The sequence below is a fragment of the Aulonocara sp. 'chitande type north' Nkhata Bay genome, linkage group LG23, assembly GCF_057382095.1.
Source record: "Aulonocara sp. 'chitande type north' Nkhata Bay isolate Kocher_YH1m ecotype deep benthic linkage group LG23, A_spYH_male_GT1.1, whole genome shotgun sequence".
Taxonomy (NCBI): domain Eukaryota; kingdom Metazoa; phylum Chordata; class Actinopteri; order Cichliformes; family Cichlidae; genus Aulonocara; species Aulonocara sp. 'chitande type north' Nkhata Bay.
In genome coordinates, this window is record NC_141365.1 from 23,613,316 (window position 1) to 23,633,935 (window position 20,620).

Genomic DNA, 20,620 nt, shown 5'->3' on the forward strand with positions numbered 1-20,620 from the left:
TAACTCACTTTTAGACCTTTTTCAACTATCTGTTGGAAAAACTGCAGATTTTAACATTCACAATTTAATTTTTGACAGCAAACATGTTGCAGTATGAAACACACATGTGTAACAAACCAACTATGACTCTAGCACAAATAGGACAGCACAGCCATTGCCAGCAAGTTTGAGGTTTATAATGTTGCTCTTTTAACTCAACTTGTTGCACTCGATCACCTCTGTTCTTACCTTGTCACCAGCCTCTCTGCTCAATAAGTAATATGCGGTAAAATGCAAATAATTATCAAGAATGGAGAGAGATAGATGACTGTCCCTGTCACAAAAGGAATAAAGTGAGGCAACAGTAAAATTACGTAGCAGGAACTAAAGGTGACGAGGGCCTTCAAATCTTAAACACTTATTAAAAGAGGTTACATGTGAGTGTACATGTTTTGACAGGTTATCAAATTTAACTATGACCTAAAGTTTTCTTTGTTATCTTGATCCAACAGCCTCAAAGAATAACGCCCACAAGTTATCTGTACCCAGTCTGCACCCATTTATCAGATAACAATCACAAAATAAACACCCACGCAGCTTTTTTCCTCTTTAGGTGCAATGGAGCCACCACAGTACAATATTAATGATGAGTACAAACAAAACTGATAATCGTTTGACAACACACAGCACATTCATTCACCATACAAGCCTGTTGGTCAGAGAATATTGTTTTTTCATGGAAACAGAGCTAACAGGTAAATAAACACTCACTGGCTGTTGAATTCGGCACACCAGTTCAGTTTCTCATTAGCATAATTCTCTAACCAGGCAGCCTTTGCCACCAAATCAGTGTATTTAGGTGTTCAAAGTTCAAACTGAGCATCAGAAAGGTCACTGATGGTGGTGTGGTATGGTTGTTGGTGCTGGATGGGCTGGTTCAGAAACAGATTTACTGGGATATTCTCTCACAACTATCTCTAGAGTTTACAGAGAATGGTCTAAAAAAGACGAGATATCCAGTAAGCATTCGTTTTCTGAACACCTCTGAAAACACATCAACCCTTCGAGCAGATGGGGTGTAGAAGCAGAAGACCACAACTGTCAAATAAGAACAGGAAGTTTACGCTCGCAATAGAAGATTGGAAAAATGTTGCCTGCTCTGATCTTGATTGGTGCTGCCACATTCAGATGATAGGGTCAGAATTTGGAATAAAAAACATGAAAGCATAGAATCATCCTACCTGATTTCAACAGTTTAGGCTGCTGGTGGTGTGATGGTGTCTTGGATATTTTCTTGGTACACTCTGGGCTACTTAGTACCAAATGCGCAGTCTTTGAATGCTTACCCAAGTATTGTTGCTCACCATGTTCATCCCTTCATTAGTCTACCTATTAGTCTACCAGTCTACCTATCTTCCGATGGCTGCCTCCAGCAAGATAATGCATCATGTCACAAAGCTAAAAAAAAACTCGAACAGTTTTTTGAACATAACAAGGAGCTCTTTGTACTCAAATGGCCTCCACTGTCACCAGATCTCAAGGCAATAAAGCACCTTTGGGAGATTCACGTCATGGATGTGATGCTATCCCGCCAATATAAATCAAAATCCCTGAGGAATGATTTCAGCACCTTGTGGAATGTGTGCCAGGAGGAATTAAGGCAGTTCTGAAGGTAAAAGGAGGTCCAACCCAATTCTAGCAAGGCTTACTGCGTGGGCAGTGAGTGCAAAATTTTATTTCAGAAACAGAGTACTTTAATAATCCCTAAGGAAATTATGTATTTAGACAATCTTTCATTTTCTTTTTGTAGCACTTTAGAATAGAGCCACATATTGTTTATGTATAAAGTAGTAACTATAAATACTTGTTATACTTCATGGTTCCCATTATGGTAGTATGAAGTGGTCCCTATTTTCCTCTCCAAATAACATCAACATACTGTAAGTGCACTGTACCTATTTGCTTTAAATAAAGCTTCAATGCACAGTCTGTATAAATTGCAATAATGTGACAATGAAATATGGAAATTTGTAAAGAAATGACAGAATAAATAAGAACAAATAAATCACTGACTCTCAAGGAGGAGCTGAGGAGTCTTGGCAGTCTGACAAACCTGCAGCTGTAGAGCATTAGCATCACATGTCTGCTTTTATTTACCTCCAGGGTTGACACACATACAGGGAGTGCAGAATTATTAGGCAAGTTGTATTTTTGAGGAATAATTTTATTATTGAACAACAACCATGTTCTCAATGAACCCAAAAAACTCATTAATATCAAAGCTGAATGTTTTTGGAAGTAGTTTTTAGTTTGTTTTTAGTTTTAGCTATTTTAGGGGGATATCTGTGTGTGCAGGTGACTATTACTGTGCATAATTATTAGGCAACTTAACAAAAAACAAATATATACCCATTTCAATTATTTATTTTTACCAGTGACACCAATATAACATCTCCACATTCACAAATGTACATTTCTGACATTCAAAAGCAAAACAAAAACAAATCAGCGACCAATATAGCCACCTTTCTTTGCAAGGACACTCAAAAGCCTGCCATCCATGGATTCTGTCAGTGTTTTGATCTGTTCACCATCAACATTGCGTGCAGCAGCAACCACAGCCTCCCAGACACTGTTCAGAGAGGTGTACTGTTTTCCCTCCTTGTAAATCTCACATTTGATGATGGACCACAGGTTCTCAATGGGGTTCAGATCAGGTGAACAAGGTGGCCATGTCATTAGTTTTTCTTCTTTTATACCCTTTCTTGCCAGCCACGCTGTGGAGTACTTGGACGCGTGTGATGGAGCATTGTCCTGCATGAAAATCATGTTTTTCTTGAAGGATGCAGACTTCTTCCTGTACCACTGCTTGAAGAAGGTGTCTTCCAGAAATTGGCAGTAGGACTGGGAGTTGAGCTTGACTCCATCCTCAACCCGAAAAGGCCCCACAAGCTCATCTTTGATGATACCAGCCCAAACCAGTACTCCACCTCCACCTTGCTGGCGTCTGAGTCGGACTGGAGCTCTCTGCCCTTTACCAATCCAGCCGCGGGCCCATCCATCTGGCCCATCAAGACTCACTCTCATTTCATCAGTCCATAAAACCTTAGAAAAACCAGTCTTGAGATATTTCTTGGCCCAGTCTTGACGTTTCAGCTCGTGCGTCTTGTTCAGTGGTGGTCGTCTTTCAGCCTTTCTTACCTTGGCCATGTCTCTGAGTATTGCACACCTTGTGCTTTTGGGCACTCCAGTGATGTTGCAGCTCTGAAATATGGCCAAACTGGTGGCAAGTGGCATCTTGGCAGCTGCATGCTTGACTTTTCTCAGTTCATGGGCAGTTATTTTGCGCCTTGGTTTTTCCACACGCTTCTTGCGACCCTGTTGACTATTTTGAATGAAACGCTTGATTGTTCGATGATCACGCTTCAGAAGCTTTGCAATTTTGAGACTGCTGCATCCCTCTGCAAGATATCTCACTATTTTTGACTTTTCTGAGCCTGTCAAGTCCTTCTTTTGACCCATTTTGCCAAAGGAAAGGACGTTGCCTAATAATTATGCACACCTGATATAGGGTGTTGATGTCATTAGACCACACCCCTTCTCATTACAGAGATGCACATCACCTAATATGCTTAATTGGTAGTAGGCTTTCGAGCCTATACAGCTTGGAGTAAGACAACATGCATGAAGAGGATGATGTGGACAAAATACTCATTTGCCTAATAATTCTGCACTCCCTGTATGAAATATATGTCAATCATATTTCTGCAATGTGAATATACCTCCTTTGTTTACTTGGTTTTCTTGGTACCGTGGATCTGCTCACTCTTGAACAGACCCTGGGGTTGGACACATTTGTGGACAACTGAGACAGCAGTAAAAGCAAAGAAACATGTCTGTCTTCTGAAGCTCAGTGTCTCACTGTGCAAATTCAAGTGCTGCTTGGTTATGCATACGTGTATCCTGCAATAAGCCCTAAGGTAAAAAAAATAGCTGCTAAAGCTGGACTAGACTGTTTAACACACAAAAATGGGAGCTGAAAAGCAACATTTGGCACAAATGTTTTGAATCTTTGACAAAATTGGATTCATAACCTTCATAAACAGTTTCCTTGCGAATGCATGAGCCCAGCTACTCATTTTGGGTTGTATTGAACAAATCATTGAGCTGCATTCTTAGCATCAGAAAGGAAGAGTATCCAGGATGTGCTTGCTGACTAATGACTTGACAATGAGCTTGAGGTTTTACAGTCGGGTGCACCCCTCACTTTTCACAGCTGCTTGGGTCTTCACAACAGGACTTCACATAAAAGCAAGCAAACCCAGTAAATGGCAGGCAGGAGGCAGAGTCCATACATGAGAAAGTTGAACAGGAAAAAGACTGGCCAGTGGGCAGTCACCAACTGGAGGTACATGCACACAGAGGAGACTCACTGACAGGAAAAAAGAAAATCGGCTGAAAGCACAACTAACTGGCGTGTAAGAAGTAAGGCAGGTGGTGACTAGACAGAAACCAAACATTGTAATGCTATGGTCCAAAATAAAATACATAACAAAGGAAAAAGAGAAACATAAATAAATAGAAACACCAGACAAACCAACAAAAACAAAACTTCACAAATCCAATGGGTTGGTCAGCAATAGGACTCAGCATGAAATTAGAGGAAGTAGGTGCATTTTGGGACATCGTGCATGCAACAGTGCATAGGTCCAGGTCACTGGGAAAGTGCTTGCTCATTTCCAGTGTGTTATCAACAGATACATTACTGAGAACAGATGCTGATAAGGAAATCCATGTGACTCCTTGAAGAAAGAGTCCCAGCATGAATCAGTGTCTCCATCTTGTGGGCAAAGTCTCTCTCTCTCTCTCTCTCTCTCTCTCTCTCTCTCTCTCTCTCTCTAGCTTTCAAAATAAATAAATTAATAATAATAATAAAATAAAATAAAAGATTATCTGCCCAAAATACTGACTTTAATTTCTAATTTAATTTCAAATTTCCATGACATTTTCTTACACAAGTACAATGTAAAGTGTTACATTTAGTGGAATCTGGTCAAATGAAATTTGAAGAGAATGGAAGAAGAGAGTGGAGGCAGGGTGGAGTGGGTGGAGACAAGTGCCAGGAATAATTTGTGACAGAAGAACAGTGGCAAGAGTGAAGGCAAAGGTCCACAAGATAATAGTGAAACCTGCATTTTAGCAGGTTTCACTAAAGGTTCAGTAAAGGTTCAATAGCTGCTATTTAACTAGGATATGTTTAGGCATGGTGGTTAGCGCTGTTACCTCATAGCAAGAAGGTCCTGAGTTCAATTCCACTATCAGGCTGGGGACTTTCTGTGTGGAGTTTGCATGTTCTCCCTGTGTTTGCGTGGGTTCACTTCAGGTACTCTAGCTTTCTCCCACAGTCCAAAGACATGCAGTTAGTGGGGATAGGTTAATTGGAAACTCTGCCCATAGGTATCAATGTGTGCGAATGGTTGTCTGTGTCTATGTGCTAGCCCTGCGACAAACTGGCGAACCGTCCAGGGTGTACCCTGCCTCTCATCCTAAAACACCTGGGATAGGCTCCAGCCTCCCCGTGAACCTGAAAAGGATAAGTGGCAGAGAATGAATGAACATTTAAAGCTTTTTAAAATAATCTACTTATGAATGATTTGAAATCTTTAATCCTGAAATGTCTTTTCACTTCTTTAAACCGATATGGAATAAATTAAGCTGAGGATATCTGATGCTGGTAAACTTACCCAATCCTCCTGATGAGGTTTCAGTTCCAACACTGACAAAGGAGTCTTGCCCAGTCCTGGAGGAGAGCGAGATTCAGAAATACAAGCATGCACCTTAGAACACACATGCATCAACACTACAATGAGCGGGTTGAGGGAGGTTTGGAGTCTTCTCTCACCCCCATTCTCTGCGACCTGCTGGAGCAGGGGGGCTAGGAGGAGGAGTTGGCCGTCCGACTGCAGTCTGGAGTGTGGGGCCTCCCTGCTGCTGCGGTGTCGGGGCGGTCTGCCTCCCCCCACCGCAGGGAAAAGGGTAACACCACCTGGGTCTGGGTGCAGTTCCCCCCTCCAGGGGCAAGGGTACCTAGACCCGGTTTGTAGAGTAAGCTTGGGGAGTGTGATCGTGTGTACAGCGTCTCTTTATGTCTGTCTCCACGTTGGTTGAGTGTGGAGTAAGTGCATATGAGAGCATGAGGGTGGGAATGGATGTTTGTATATGTGTGTGCCTGTATGTCTGTGTCTATATGTCAGGTTGGGTGTCAGGCGCCATCTCTCTAGGGACATCTCAGGCCCTCCAAGGTTTGGAGGCCTATTTCTCCCTACCACCACTTCCCCTGCCAGTGGTGGACCCCCTCAGGTGTCGGTGCGCTGGTGGTTCTTTGTGTCTGGGGATGGGCGTCCAGGTACACACCGGCTCACTCCTTGGCGGCCGCTTATCGGGCCCTGGAGCCTGGGGCTCGCTCGGGCCACTTCGGAGGTGGGGTGCCCTCGGCCTCTCGGCCTGGGGCTCGGTCACTCAGGTGCGGCTGGCTGCCGGCGGAGCTCACGGGCGCATCACTGCAACCCCCCCTGGCTTCTGCTCCGCGGCTGCTGAGTGAGCCCTCATCTGGGACTCTCCTCAGCTCTTTCTGGGACAGTGGCGCGGCTGCCCCTCTGTTGGTCTTCCTTGGTCTGTTGTGTTCTGGGGGCCTCTGGATGTCTGGAGTTTTGATCTCCTCCATACCTGCTTCATGCCCTGGAGGACGGGGCTGTGGCCCCCCCACACCCTCTAGCAGATTATTACATGAAGGAACCTTTTAAAAAACAAAAAACAAGCGCGTCCATGCTCACAGGTGTACACACGGGTGATCACACCCACAAACTACACCCTTTTTGGCTCCTACCTCAAAGCACACTGTGTTCTGTTGATCTTATGTGCTGCATAATAATGTTTAATATTTAGTATTTACTGTCATATTCCCATATATCATTGTGATGTTGTTTATTCTATTACTCTTGTTCTCTTCTGCTTGTTTTCTTTTTTCTTTCTCAGCAGGTGATCCAGGTGATTGATATATGCATTTTTTTTTCTCTGCCCGTTCTGTTGGTTCTTGTTTTTTGCCCTTCTCCCCCGTCCCTCTTCTCAGCTGTTTCTCTTTCCCTCTTTCTTTCTCCCCTTCTTTCCCCCAGTCAAGTCTGTCCCGTATTCAGTAAGTGAAAATAAAATAAACAATAAAAGGTGAATCAAATGGACCATTACGGCAAGGCTGGGATGGTCAGTTTGGTAAAGTAAATCCGTTGGGCATCTTTCTTTGCCTTTAGACAACAATTCTGATGGCAAAAGAGCCAAACGGGACAGGCAAAAAAAAAAAAAAGAAAAAAAAAAAGAAATACAAGCATAAAGAGAGATTTACCTAATATGTACCTAACAAGTAAAGTCTTCAACTTCCTCTTCCGCTGTCATTAGAAGAACACCAAAGATAAGCTGACGGACATAAAATAATATTTTTGCGTGTTTTCTTAGTGGAAGGGTGGCTATCAAGAGGGCATTGGTGAAGATGAGGAACATGAAGGAAAGACTGGGGTATCACAAATTACACAAGAGGTCAACTGAAAATCAGTAATTAAAACATTTCCTATCAAGGGGAATATGTTTTCCAAGCAAGAGACTGACCTGAGTGGACAGGAGGAGCCAGGCGGGGTTCGGTCATGTTATTATTAAATCACAAGTTTCAGTGCATAACCAGAAATCACATAAATCTCTGCACTACACAATTATACAATTGTACAATTTTGTGCTATTAACCCTCAAAGTACAATAAAAAATACATTTAAAAAATAAAATTAACTCAATATTTCAATGTGTGAAAATCTAATTACAAGCAAGTATTATGAAGTGCTCTAAATTTTGTTTCCTCTAGTTTATTCAATACATCCCAAAATCTAATTTGTTTGTTCCATGTAGAGCCAAACAAAACCTGTTTTGCCTCAAAATCTATTTAGAGTGGTGTAACAACTTCCCCAAATAAGTGTCTCAACAGTACCTTTAATGAAATTAATGAAGAGACAATATCCACTTGAAATACTTCATGGTGACAGATGTGAGGGCTACAGGTGTGTAGTCATTGAGGCTGTCTCCACTAGTCTTTTTGGAGATACGAATGATGGTGGAGGCCTTCAGACAGGTGGGAACTGTGGCATGAGTCAGGGAGAAGTTGAACAGCCTTGTGAGGATCCCTGCCTGTGGTGCACACAAGCTTTGACCATAGCCCTGGGATCCACTGCTGATGCACATGAATCCTTACTTAAAGTTGAGATTTTGTATCCTTTGGCAACAACTGATCGCATTCCTGTTTATATGGAACTAAATTCTGAGAATGTAGAAATAAAGGCAAGTTTGCTTCGACAGTTTCTGACATCTATCCGTCAGTAAGTTGTACTGCCTGAAATCTAAGTTTGAGCAATATTAATGTTTTTTTGTGTGATAATGCTAATTTTGATCATATAGAGCACAGTAATGAAGTATTTATGATGTACCAGAAGATCGTGAGCTGCTTGAATAATGACTAATAATAATAATAAAAAAGGTCAGTGAGTCATGTGTCACTGCCAGGTTGGTCAGAATATGCCTCTGAATTACGTACTGAGTGCAGGGAAGATGGGTTGCTGCTGGAAATCCAAGATTTGGTATGAAATTTGAGCATAAGAAACTTCGAGTCCTGTGTTTTGGTCCTTCATCCTGGCTGCCACAGCACACCTTGACAGCTCTGTTCTGTCATTCATCCAAACACACCCAGGCAGTGACTTTACATTTTGATCTGCAAACATTTTCCTACAAATGCCAAGTAATGGACCTTCTAATTCTATCTTTTATATTATTATTTTAAGAAATCATGTTAATCATTCATAGTCAAATTTATAGAGTGTCTGTAATACAGTGAAGACAATGGGAACCCCAGGATAGTACTGTAAATGTATTATTAGAATTATGTAATTCTAAAGTGCTGATTTATGCTGATTTGGTTAACAAAAACACAAATGAGCAGAAATTGCAGGTTTTCACATAGTTCCTGTAAGCTCATCACACCAGATGACGAAAGGGAAATCCCATGCAAATGATTTTTTTTTTTTTTTTCTTTTTTTGCGGTAAATTGACTATATCTAGCTCGTCTCTACATTTACATGGATAAAGTGAGGGAAAATTTTTTTTTATTTCCTTCTAAATTTGTAAGTCTGCCCCTCTATTGCACAAACATTATAAATAAAGTTCTAAATTGATTTGCATTGGATGAATGCACTGGGGGCAAGGAGTAGCTCAGTGTATTTCTCAAATGAGAATGTGTTGAAGTTTTTTCAAGTATGTTTATACTGAGGACAAAAAGACTTGGGGTGAAGTTTTGAGTTGCCGTGTTAGATAGACCTCACCTAATGACGGTATCTGGTCAGGACTGGAAAGGAATTACTTAGACTAAGACCAGTGTATATGGTTGTGTGGGTGTGATTCAGAGAATGAAAGAGCCGCTCTATGCAAATATTTTCTCATGAGCGAGCATAAAAAGTCAATTCACGCACATACATTTTCAAAACCCGTTTGAAATCAAGAGAGCGATGCATCCAATCTGCACCTGCATCCTGCTCCTGCTAAGCTCATCTGGAACTTTGAGCAAGTATGTTCACGTTGACAAGATGTGGTATCGGGATGCATCTTTATCTTACTGCCGGCAGTACTACACAGACCTGGCCCCTGTCAATAACGAACGTGATATTGCACAACTTAGGAACATTGGCTACATCCTAATTGGACTGGAAAGGAGCTCCACATACACAAACAAGTGGATGTGGTCAGGAGGAGGGGAGGTGACCAGGTTTTCCTGGGCATCAGGTGAACCACGAAATGAAACAGGCAGAAATTATGGCAGTATTGACAATAATGGATGGCACAGTGTATATAGCTATCCAAGAACCTTCTTCTGCTACAGAGCAATAGTGGTCGGGGAGGAAAAGACTTGGGAGGAAGCTCTGGAGTACTGCAGGGAGCACCACAATGACCTGGCCAGTGTGGCATCAGAGACTGAGACGATGCTGATCCAAAGAGAGCTGAGGAAACATAACACAACTAATAACGTCTGGATTGGCTTGCGCTTCTTGTCCAGAGACTGGCTGTGGGTGGACGGACAGGAGATCGTATGAGGCCTGGAGTGAAGAGGGGAAACCACTGTGCCCGCACCCCAAGATGAAGTGTGGAGCCCTACAGGTGAGAGGAGGGAGTCTGAGTGTCCGGGAGGCACATGATTGCGCGGAGAGACACAATTTTATTTGCTACTAAAGTAGTGTGTTTATTGTGCTTACCGGAGTTTGGTTGTTTCCTACTTATTTTGTGTCTTGTAAAAACGTAAAATTAATCCCTAAATGATAAGAAACTACAATATTGATAAAACTGATAAAGATGCAAAATAAAAACACACCTTACTAATTATACTCATCTCTTTTCAGCAACACTAACAAAGTTCATTTCGACTCAGTTGTTGTTTTTTGTTTTGTTTTGACATGATGATATTTGTGTGCACATGTATCTGTTTAAATGTTGGCTAGGCAGAAGAAGTGTAGGACGTTCAGTTAGGTCCATAAGTATTTGGGCCACTTTAGTTTGCTTGAATTTTACTCTCTGGTGTGTATTTGTATTTTTATTTCTTTCGTATGTGGCTGGTGAAACAATGTAAACAACAACAACAACAATAATAATGAAAGTGTTAAAAATGAGTTTGAATCAAATTCTTTTTTCTCTTTTGCCTCAGAAATTAAATAGAAAAAAGTATTTAAGTAATGAGTCTTCAAGGACACAGGGAAGCCTTGGTTTGAGAAGGGTGGGACTGCTGGCAAATCTTGTGCCTTGTAAGCATGTTTTATTACCTTTATGCACCCAGGAACTTATTCAAAACAGCAGTTACTGTAGTAGTGTCCTTGAAAGTGTCCTGAAGGTCTTACTCCTTGCAAGCAAAAGAAATGATTGGTGGTTTAAGACTTTTGCAAAGTGCTGTACTTATCATCTAATAAAATGCAAATTTAGACGAGAACCCAGATGAGCTGTAGAATTTAAATATTAACCAATTCAGCATTGAGAACCAATATTAAATTGGTTCTCAATGCTGAAAAGACAAAGCTAATGTTGTTTTCAAACATGAAGAGATTTCCTCAAACTGTCCCCTTGGTGTCCACTCTTGAGGGAAACCTCATAGAAGTGGTGCATACGTATAAATATCTTGGCTTTTTAATTGATGATTCTCTGACCTTTAAACCTCATATAGACAATCTTGTGAAAAAACTCAAACTAAAATTGGGATTTTTCTTTCGAAACAAATTTTGCTTTTCTTTTGAGACAAAAAAGCGTCTTGTAAATGCTACATTTTTATCTGTTTTAGATTATGGTGATCTGCTGTACATGAATGCTTCCGCCCAGTGTCTTCATAAGATTGACTCAGTATATCATGCCTCTTTACGGTTTATTACAAACTGTAGGGCCTTGACCCATTGTTGTGATCTGTACGCTCGAGTGGGATGGCCTTCGTTGTCCTCCAGGAGGTTTGTTCACTGGTGCATCTTTATTTATAAGGCCCTACTTGGACAAATGCCCACCTACATTTGCGATCTGCTCACACGGAGGAGTACTGTTTCTTACAGCCTGCGTTCAAGCGATCTTTTTTTGCTCAATGTTCCATTTGCCAGAACTGAACTGGGAAAGAGGGCTTTTACTTATGCTGCCCCTTTCACATGGAACATGATACAAAAAGACTGGAAGATAGCAGATCTTATTTCATTAAATGCTTTTAAGTCCAGATTGAGAGAGCCAGAGAAAAATGTTTTTAAATGTAATTGTTACTTATAATATGTATGTAACTTTGTAATTTTAACATGTTGTCGCCTCTTGGCCAGGACTCCCTTGAAAAAGAGGTTTTTAATCTCAATGGGACTTTTCCTGGTTAAATAAAGGTTAATAATGACAAAACAAATTTCCCACGTGTGGGACTAATAAAGGTTATCTTATCTTATCTTATCTTATCTTATCTTATCTTATAATAATAAAACCAAAGGTGCCTTGATGGTCAAGGGACTTAATTTTGTGACCAGGTTCTTTAGAAGATATGACTTAAAATTCAGTTTTGTCTGATATGAACAAATGAGTGCAGATATTTTATTTACATTTTAATATGGTTCCAGTGATGATGACAGTACATGAACATGATGTGGAGATGACTGAGGCACGGTCAAAGCCCTTAATGCAAGTAGATGAAATTCACCAAAGTGCCCGTGTTTTAGGTTTGTCCGTGTTATTTTCACAGATCCATGCACACATAGAAAAACAATTGTACAGTAATTGAGTGGTTTATTTACAGACTCACTCAGTTTTTGTTGCATAAAACAGTGAAGCCTAGAATCAAACTCTGTGAAGTCGGACACAGACACACGTACAGACCAAGGCAAATGATGTGGTGACACACCTGTGAGCATGAGCGCGCTTGTATTTAAAAGGTTCCTTCATGTAATGATCTGCTAGAGGGTGTGGGGGGCCACAGCCCCGTCCTCCAGGGCATGAAGCAGGTATGGAGGAGATCCAGGCTGCAGACATCCAGAGGCCCTCAGAGCACAAGAGACCAAGGAAGACTAACAGAGGGGCAGCCGCGCCACTGTCCCAGAAAGAGCTGAGGAGAGCCCCAGATGAGGGGTCACTCAGCAGCCGCGGAGCAGAAGCCAGGGGGGGGGGGGGGGGGGGGGGGGGGGGGGGTTGCAGTGACGTGCCCGTGAGCCAGCTGTGCCAGAGTGACCGAGCCCCAGGTCGAGAGGCCGAGGGCACCCCACCCCCGAAGTGGCCCGAGCGAGCCCCAGGCCCCGACAAGCAGCCACCAGGAGTGAGCTGGTGTGTACCTGGATGCCCATCCCCGGACACAAAGAACCACCAATGCACCGATGTCTGAGGGCGTCTGCCACAGGCAGGGGGAGTGGTCGGGGAGATAGGCCTCCATACCTTGGAGGGCCTGAGATGTCCCCAGAGAGGTGGTGTCTGATACCCGACCTGACATATAGACACAAACAAACAGGCACACACAGATACAAACATCCATCCCCACCCTCATGCTCTCATATGCAAGTCCAAAGTAGCTAAGTTTGCTAATACTGAGCCTCTGATAAATCTTTCATGTCTAATGTCCAAAATCACTTGTTTTGTTTGAATTTGTATTTAAGGCACTTCCAAGCTAACCATTAAAGCAAAATTCTACTCTAATTTGTTTGTCCAATGTGACATTGAGCAAGACCTATGCTTTGCTTTATGCAAATTCTCTTCTTACACTTCTCCTACTACAGCACAGTAGTGGTGGAGGAGAAAAAGCATACTGCAGGGAGCAGCAATCTTACCAGAAGCATTTGTTGCTGCCCATCAATCTGAGATGGGATGTAAGGAAATTTTGAAACAATTTGAAGTCCATCATCCTGATGTGAGAAAGATTATTCAGAAGTGGAAGTACATGACATTACTTGTTTGGAAACCACTCATCCAGTCCAAGCCTGAACCTGTGGCTCCATCTTGTGGACAAATTGTTCCATACTATCAGGACCTGCTGATTTCAGGTGCTCCATCTAAGAAGCAGGTTTTTGAGAGGGAAATGATGAGACAATGGGTACATTCCAAAAGTCCCTCCTAGTCCCTATTCCTAACCTCTTTTCCTAGATGAAAACTTCATTGAGATCAAGGCAAAGTGGGTGGGGGATTACCAGGTAAATGCGCTACACCTAGTCCTAATCCTCAGAACCCTTTGCACCGTGCTCAGCAAGTTATTTATTATATCAAAAGCACACTCATTCTCTTCTCAACTATCTGAGAGGAAAACTTGCGTGAAACCTGAGCTCACACTGCATTATTTTGGTTAGTAGGCCTGCAGTGCTCTACCTCACACTCCCTCCTCGCGATTATTGAGCCACTAATTTGCATTCTCTCTGCACAATGCTGTTTTATACTGAAGTGAACTGGCTGTATCTCATTATATAAATTACAGACCACTATTAGTAGACCATGTCTGCGATTGTGTCATTACAGGATTTTGCCTCACTTAGTAAACCGGTCACATAGCATTAAAAAAACATGTCATCTTTTTTTATTTTACTGTTGTGGTAAAGTGGAACTAGTTTGCTCCTCCTTGATGACAGAGTAAAATCCCCTCCATTATCACTCGTCTCAGCTGAACTGATTACACAAAACCTTAATCACACATTTATCAGGTAACATAGATCGCCTTGTAATCGGAAGGTTGCCGGTTCGAGCCCCGGCTTGGACAGTCTCGGTCGTTGTGTCCTTGGGCAAGACACTTCACCCGTTGCCTACTGGTGGTGGTCAGAGGGCCCGGTGGCGCCAGTGTCCGGCAGCCTCGCCTCTGTCAGTGCGCCCCAGGGTGGCTGTGGCTACAATGTAGCTTGCCATCACCTGTGTGTGAATGTGTGTGTGAATGGGTGGATGACTGGATATGTAAAGCGCTTTGGGGTCCTTAGGGACTAGTAAAGCGCTATATAAATACAGGCCATTTACCATTTACCATCATAATCTTGAGCTTGTACAGCATTCTGCTTTCTTCATGAACAACAAGGGCGACCGTGGCTCAGGGGGTTGGGAAGCGTATCTGTAACCGGAACGTCGCCGGTTCGATCCCCGGGCTCTGTGTCCTGGTCGTTGTGTCCTTGGGCAAAGCACTTTACCCTACTGGTGTTGGCCAGAGGGGCCGATGGCGCGATATGGCAGCCTCGCTTCTGTCAATCTGCCCCAGGGCAGCTGTGGCTACAACTGTAGCTTGCCTCCACCAGTGTGTGAATGAAGAGTGGCATTGTAAAGCGCGTTAGGTGCCTTGAAAAGCACTATATAAATCCAATCCATTATTATTATAATAAGTACTTTTTAATCCTCAGTCTCCAAAAGTTGATTTTGTTTATCTGGACGTAGTGTTTTCAGTGGGAGGACTGTTTCGTCACTCATCCAAGTGACTTCTTCAGTCTCAGCTCAGTGCAGGCTTCCAACCTTATAAACCATAGGTGTCAAACTCTGGCCCGCGGGCCAAATTTGGCCCGCAGCCTAATTACATTTGGCCCGCGAAGCCATACCAAATTACTATTAGAGCTGGCCTACTGGTATTATACAGCTAATATATATATTGTTTAGTATTAAGCTTTGCTTGTTCCATATTCAGTTTTCCAGCTAAACTTATTTGAGTCCATAAGAAAAGATTCATTCTTATATCTGGAGGAAGGTTTTTTTTTCAATAAATATTAATGTTAGCCCGCGACTTTGTTCCAGTTTTGAATTTTGGCCCACTGTGTATTTGAGTTTGACACCCCTGTTATAAACAGTACATTTGCATAATGACTGAAACCAGCCCACTGAGGGAACAATGGGCTGGGAGGTCAGTTCCTTCATCATAATTATGCAAATTCTCATGACCATTAATCAAAGCCCACTGATCAATGGCCATGAGTACCGTTCACAGAGAGAGTTGGGCAATGGCTGCAATCACAGCATTGTAAGATGTTGAAAAATGTACCCTTAGGCCCACTCCTTTAATCCATTGATCTTGCTGTTAACTGGCTAGGCTATGATTTGAGCATATTTTACCATCAAATCATGGAAGATTTTTGTGCCTTTTAAAGAGGACTGGAATCTTCTCTTGTTTTAGCCTTGTTTGCATGTTTCTTCTGTTTGATTTCTGTTTAGTTTATGCCTCACGGCACTTTGCATCTCATTGTGTTCACACCCAGCTGTGTGCACTCTCGCTCTGGTTTAGAGCCACACCAATACCTTCAAAGAGAACTTCAACAGACTACTACTGTTCAGTCACCTTTAACAGGCTTTGCTATGCGTAGTTTATATTCTGTGGACATTGCATGACTGCATACGCAACTGCACTTAAGTAACACTATGAATGCACTCACACTTTTCAAAAAATCTTAGTTATTATTTTATTTTATTCATAGCAAAATGACTTGAGCTAAATGACACAAAGTGCAATTACCTTGTCATGGTATTACTCTTTTATATACTTTTGCTTTTTTGTTTTTAATCAGAGCTTCTACTCAGAGTTTGAAACAATCACAATGTCAGTCCAGAGTTCTTTACAATGTAAAATGCTGTGAAAGAGTATCGTCAAACCAATGTTAATATCAGGCAACAACCAAATTAAGTACAAAATGCTGGTCAAGTCATCGTGTTTAGCAGTAGACTTACCCATACCTGTCAATGCTTTGCATAGCTTGAGTAGAGAGAGAAGCATTCAAGGGTTATAACATAGAATCTACAAAACTATGTTTGAGGAACTTAAAAATTCAGAGGGAAACTGCATGCCAAATTAAAAAGGTTGCAGTGAAGTACAGAAAGGTTAAACAATGTTGAGGTCGGGTGTTTCGTCTCCACCACTGGAATTAGAATCTAATTCCAAGGATAAAGATGGCAAAGAAGAAATAAAAGATGTTGAAACCATCTTTGACATTGAGGGCAAAGAAAAAAAACTGGAGGTGCAACCTTAACTGTTTGCATTTAGTGGAAGCACTTGCAGGAACCTATCAGGGCGTCACAGTGTGGAAGGAAGGAAGAGAGGACCCAAACGCTGGACTCGTGGCTTGGTGAAGGCTGGTGTTTATTATGTGGGCAGGATGAACAGAACATGAGATGGACAACTAACTTACTGGGTGAACTGAAAGACTGACTGAACTGTATTGGAACACAGATGCAAAACTGTCGACAACAATGACAAGACAATGAACTGAGGGAACTGAGGGTTTAAATACGATGATGATTAGAGACCAGTGAGTAGACAGCTGAACTAATCTAACTAATGATCCACGGGAAGTGGAAGAGAACATAACGCACACAGACAGATGGCTAACATAATAAAACAGAAACTGTGAACATGTGGAAAATAAACAGAGAACATGAACAAACTGAAAACACTGGGTCAAGCACCCAGGAACCCTGACAGAACCATTCTGAACACTTACTGTAGAGGGCAGCAGAGACACTTTCTGCTGTCATTTACAGTTTGCTATCATACAATGATCACGTGCACTGAAAGTCAACTGTTAAACTCTCTCAAAGTTTGCTCATACAATCTAATTATTATCTGAGGCTGTGAAATATTTTTAACAGGCACATAATAAATGAAGCTGCTCATGAGGTTTCAGTTGCAAAAGCTGACAGAGGACTTTTGCTCCAACATGCTACAGGGATACAAATGGAGAGATGGCCAGTGCTCGCTATTCTTAAAGTGCTTTGTAAACAAAGTTGGCTTGGCAGTAGGTGGGCTGCAAAAATTTCCCAACAAAGATTATGATGAGTGATGATCACCAGATGTGTAACAATGTGCAAAAATTGCAAGGGATTCAAAGACTCTACAATAAGGAACAATGTGTTACCTTATCAAAGAATGTGGAAGGTAGATCTAAGTGTTTGTAGAATACTTGGTTAATGTATGGTCAAAGTGTTTTTGTAAATAGTGAAAAAGTCTTGTTACTGATAAACACAACAAAAACAATATATACAGCTCAATCAATGCTCCAGTTCAAATTGTGTCATTAGAATAGTTATGCACTGACCAGATTTACAGAACATCTTTATAATAATGATTTCAGTGTTGCTTAAATGACACTACATTGAAATGCCATTGATAAAGTACAGATGTGTTACACCATGCCCACTCAATATCCCCAGAGAGGTATACAACTCCACCCTAATGGTCAACAAATCATGTTCCCCTCCAACCCATAGGAAGAATCATAATTTCCTTTGAGATTAATAAAGTGTTCTGATTCTGATAAGGTAAAAGAATAGCGTCTCTAACTACTATTTTATATGTTTAACATTTCACGATATTAATGCTTCCTGGTTGTTTTGAATGTTGGTTATTTGCGATAGATCAGTCTTACAGGCATAGAAAAAAACAGATTCCATCTTCAAAAGTTCAAAACAGGTAGAATGTCTCTTTTCAAGTGTTTTCTTTTAAAGCCACATTTATCCTAGCGTCATGGTCTATCATTGAGGAATAATAATGATAATAATAATAATGGATTGGATTTATATAGCGCTTTTCAAGGCGCCCAAAGCGCTTTACAATTCCACTATTCATTCACTCTCACATTCACACACTGGTGGAGGCAAGCTGCAGTTGTAGCCACAGCTGCCCTGGGGCAGATTGACAGAAGCGAGGCTGCCATATCGCACCATTGGCCCCTCTGGCCAACACCAATAGAATAGAAAAAGAAAAACAGTGTCGGCAAAAAGTACTGCTTCTTGATTTTTGACATATTTCCCCACTCAAACCACTCCGAACTCCCTGGCTTTCCTGAATGCTGTGAATAAATGATGGCACCAAATAAAATTTCTCAATATAACCCAGATCCTGATATGTAGATCTAAATCCCATGACTGAACTCACTCATTCTGGAGGAACTTTGAGCACTTGCAGAGTTATACAGTCACAGATCACTCTTGTTTAACTGTCTTGTATTTTTCTTTTTTTCGGTTGTAGGTCCTACTAGTGCAGAAATCTAGAAAAATCTGAAGGATAAACAAATTATTGATACCTTAAGCAAATCAAAGGAACGCCCTATGCAAATAAATCCTGATAAATAGCTCAGAGCTCCAGCAAATATTTTTCAAACATCTCACCGCTCCCCAGAACTCTTTCCAACAAGACAGCAACGAATCAGATCGTTACCTGCATCCTGCTCCTGCTGAGCTTATTTGGAACTTTTAGCAAGTATGTTTACATTAAGAAACACAAGTCCTGGAATGAAGCTCAGAGTTTCTGTCGGGAGCATCACACAGGCTTGGCCTCTGTCAGTAATGAACAGGATAATCTCAAACTTGGGAAACCTGGCAATTCCAATGACCATATCTGGATAGGATTGAAGAATTCCTCAGAAAGTCAAAAATGGATGTGGTCCGGAGGCACGGAGGTATCTAGCTTTTTCTGGGCAAGTGATCAACCAGACAATCAGCCGGAACAAATCTACGGTGTTATTTATAACAACAAGTGGCGTGATTATCCTGATGATCACTTGCACTTCTTCTGCTACAGCGCTGAAGTAGTGAGGGAAGAATAGACTTGGGAGGAAGCTCTGGAGTACTGCAGGAAGTGTTACCGGCACCAGAGGGGAATCTGGACCGGCAGCAAGCGGCACACAGGCTAGAGAGCACTGCGTAGCCAAATATGAGCAGACTGTGGATTAATAGAGAGGACACCCAAGTTAGCGTCTTGCTCAGGCTGGAGCTCATTTATTTCTGAGCTGCGCATGCGCAGAGCCTATAGCTAGAGTCTCTCTGGTAGTTCCACAGCAGTGCAAGAGCACCATCTACTGGCATAATGAAATATAACCATGGTCTGGCAACACATAACAATGTCAAAATAAGTCACAATAATAAACAAAAAATAAGGGGGTAATTGGTTTTCTTACAAAAATAAACATGTAGCTTTTTCAACCTGCTACACTCTCCCCTGCTTTAAGAGATGGCTCCGGACATCTGGAACCAAACTAACACACTTCATGGCGTTTGCCCAAAGTCTTTAAAGTCTAATAGTCAAAACTGTTACAGTTCCAGGAGTAATGCCAAAAGGTCTTTTGGTCACCAGTCTAACATGTCCATACTGGTGTGGGGTAATAACAGTCAGGAACAGCTGGGTAAAGTGGCATGTGGCAGGGAACATACGCAAGCATCACGTTTGCTCCAGGTCTCCTGTCCCATTTGGCTATATGTAAAAACCTCTCTTGGTTTCACAGCTCTGGTCGACCTCCGTATTGGTGGCACATCCCATTCTGGTGTCTCTGGGGCAGGGTCCCTGTTATCCACACAGCTCTCCGACCCTGTGTCCTCCATAAGATCCTCAGTTGCAGGTTCCTCCTGGGTTTCCACAGTTGGTGATGAAACAACAGGCATTGGGAAATCTGCTGGTTCTGTATTTACAGCTGGTGGGACTGCACTTCGCTGCTGCACTTCCACTGATTCCATTTCGTGTCTTATTGGCTGGAACTCAGGAGCTACAGCTCTCAGTTCACTGTGTGGTCTCGGCTGAGGCCTTTTGGGGTTAACTCTCCTCCACTGATACACAGGTATCGTTCTCAGGCTGTATGAGTACCCTTCCTCTTCGTCCGAATGATCAGACTCATGTTCCACTGTTTCATTGGGGTTTGTCTCTCCCCGTCTTTGTGTTTGTCTTTTCTGACGTCCCGGCTGATCTTGCTCTACCGGCAAATCAGTCACAAGCAGCAGGAGGTTTCGATGCAGGACACGAAAGGTTTTGTCTCCTGTTTCTGATTGTACCCTATATACAGGTCCATCTCCAATCTTCTCAACAACTCTGTGAATTTTCTTTTCCCAGTGGGCACTGAGTTTGCCTGGACCACCCTGCTCGGAGAGGTTTCTGACAAGCACTCGATCTCCTGGTTGCAGTGCAATGCCTTTGATGTGCTGATCATAATGCTTTTTCCCCTTTGCAGAGGACTTTGCACTGTTTTCTGAAGCAATTTTATAGGCTTCCTGCATGCGTGCAGCCCACTTTTGTGCATACTCCTGTCTGGACTGTGACTCTTTTTCAGGTTTTAAATAAAAAAGCAGATCAACAGGCAAGCGTGGG

At 42.1% G+C, this 20,620-nt stretch overlaps 1 long non-coding RNA gene and 2 pseudogenes across 1 annotated transcript in view; all 3 read left to right on the plus strand.

Annotated features, from left to right (window-relative positions):
* The window catches only part of LOC147301836 (uncharacterized), a 62,706-nt gene that overhangs the window by 28,920 nt on the left and 13,166 nt on the right, over positions 1-20,620 (plus strand). The gene's annotated exons all lie outside the window — the stretch shown is intronic.
* Positions 9,570-10,287, plus strand: LOC147301837 (C-type lectin lectoxin-Phi1-like; annotated as a pseudogene).
* Positions 17,394-19,178, plus strand: LOC147301838 (C-type lectin mannose-binding isoform-like; annotated as a pseudogene).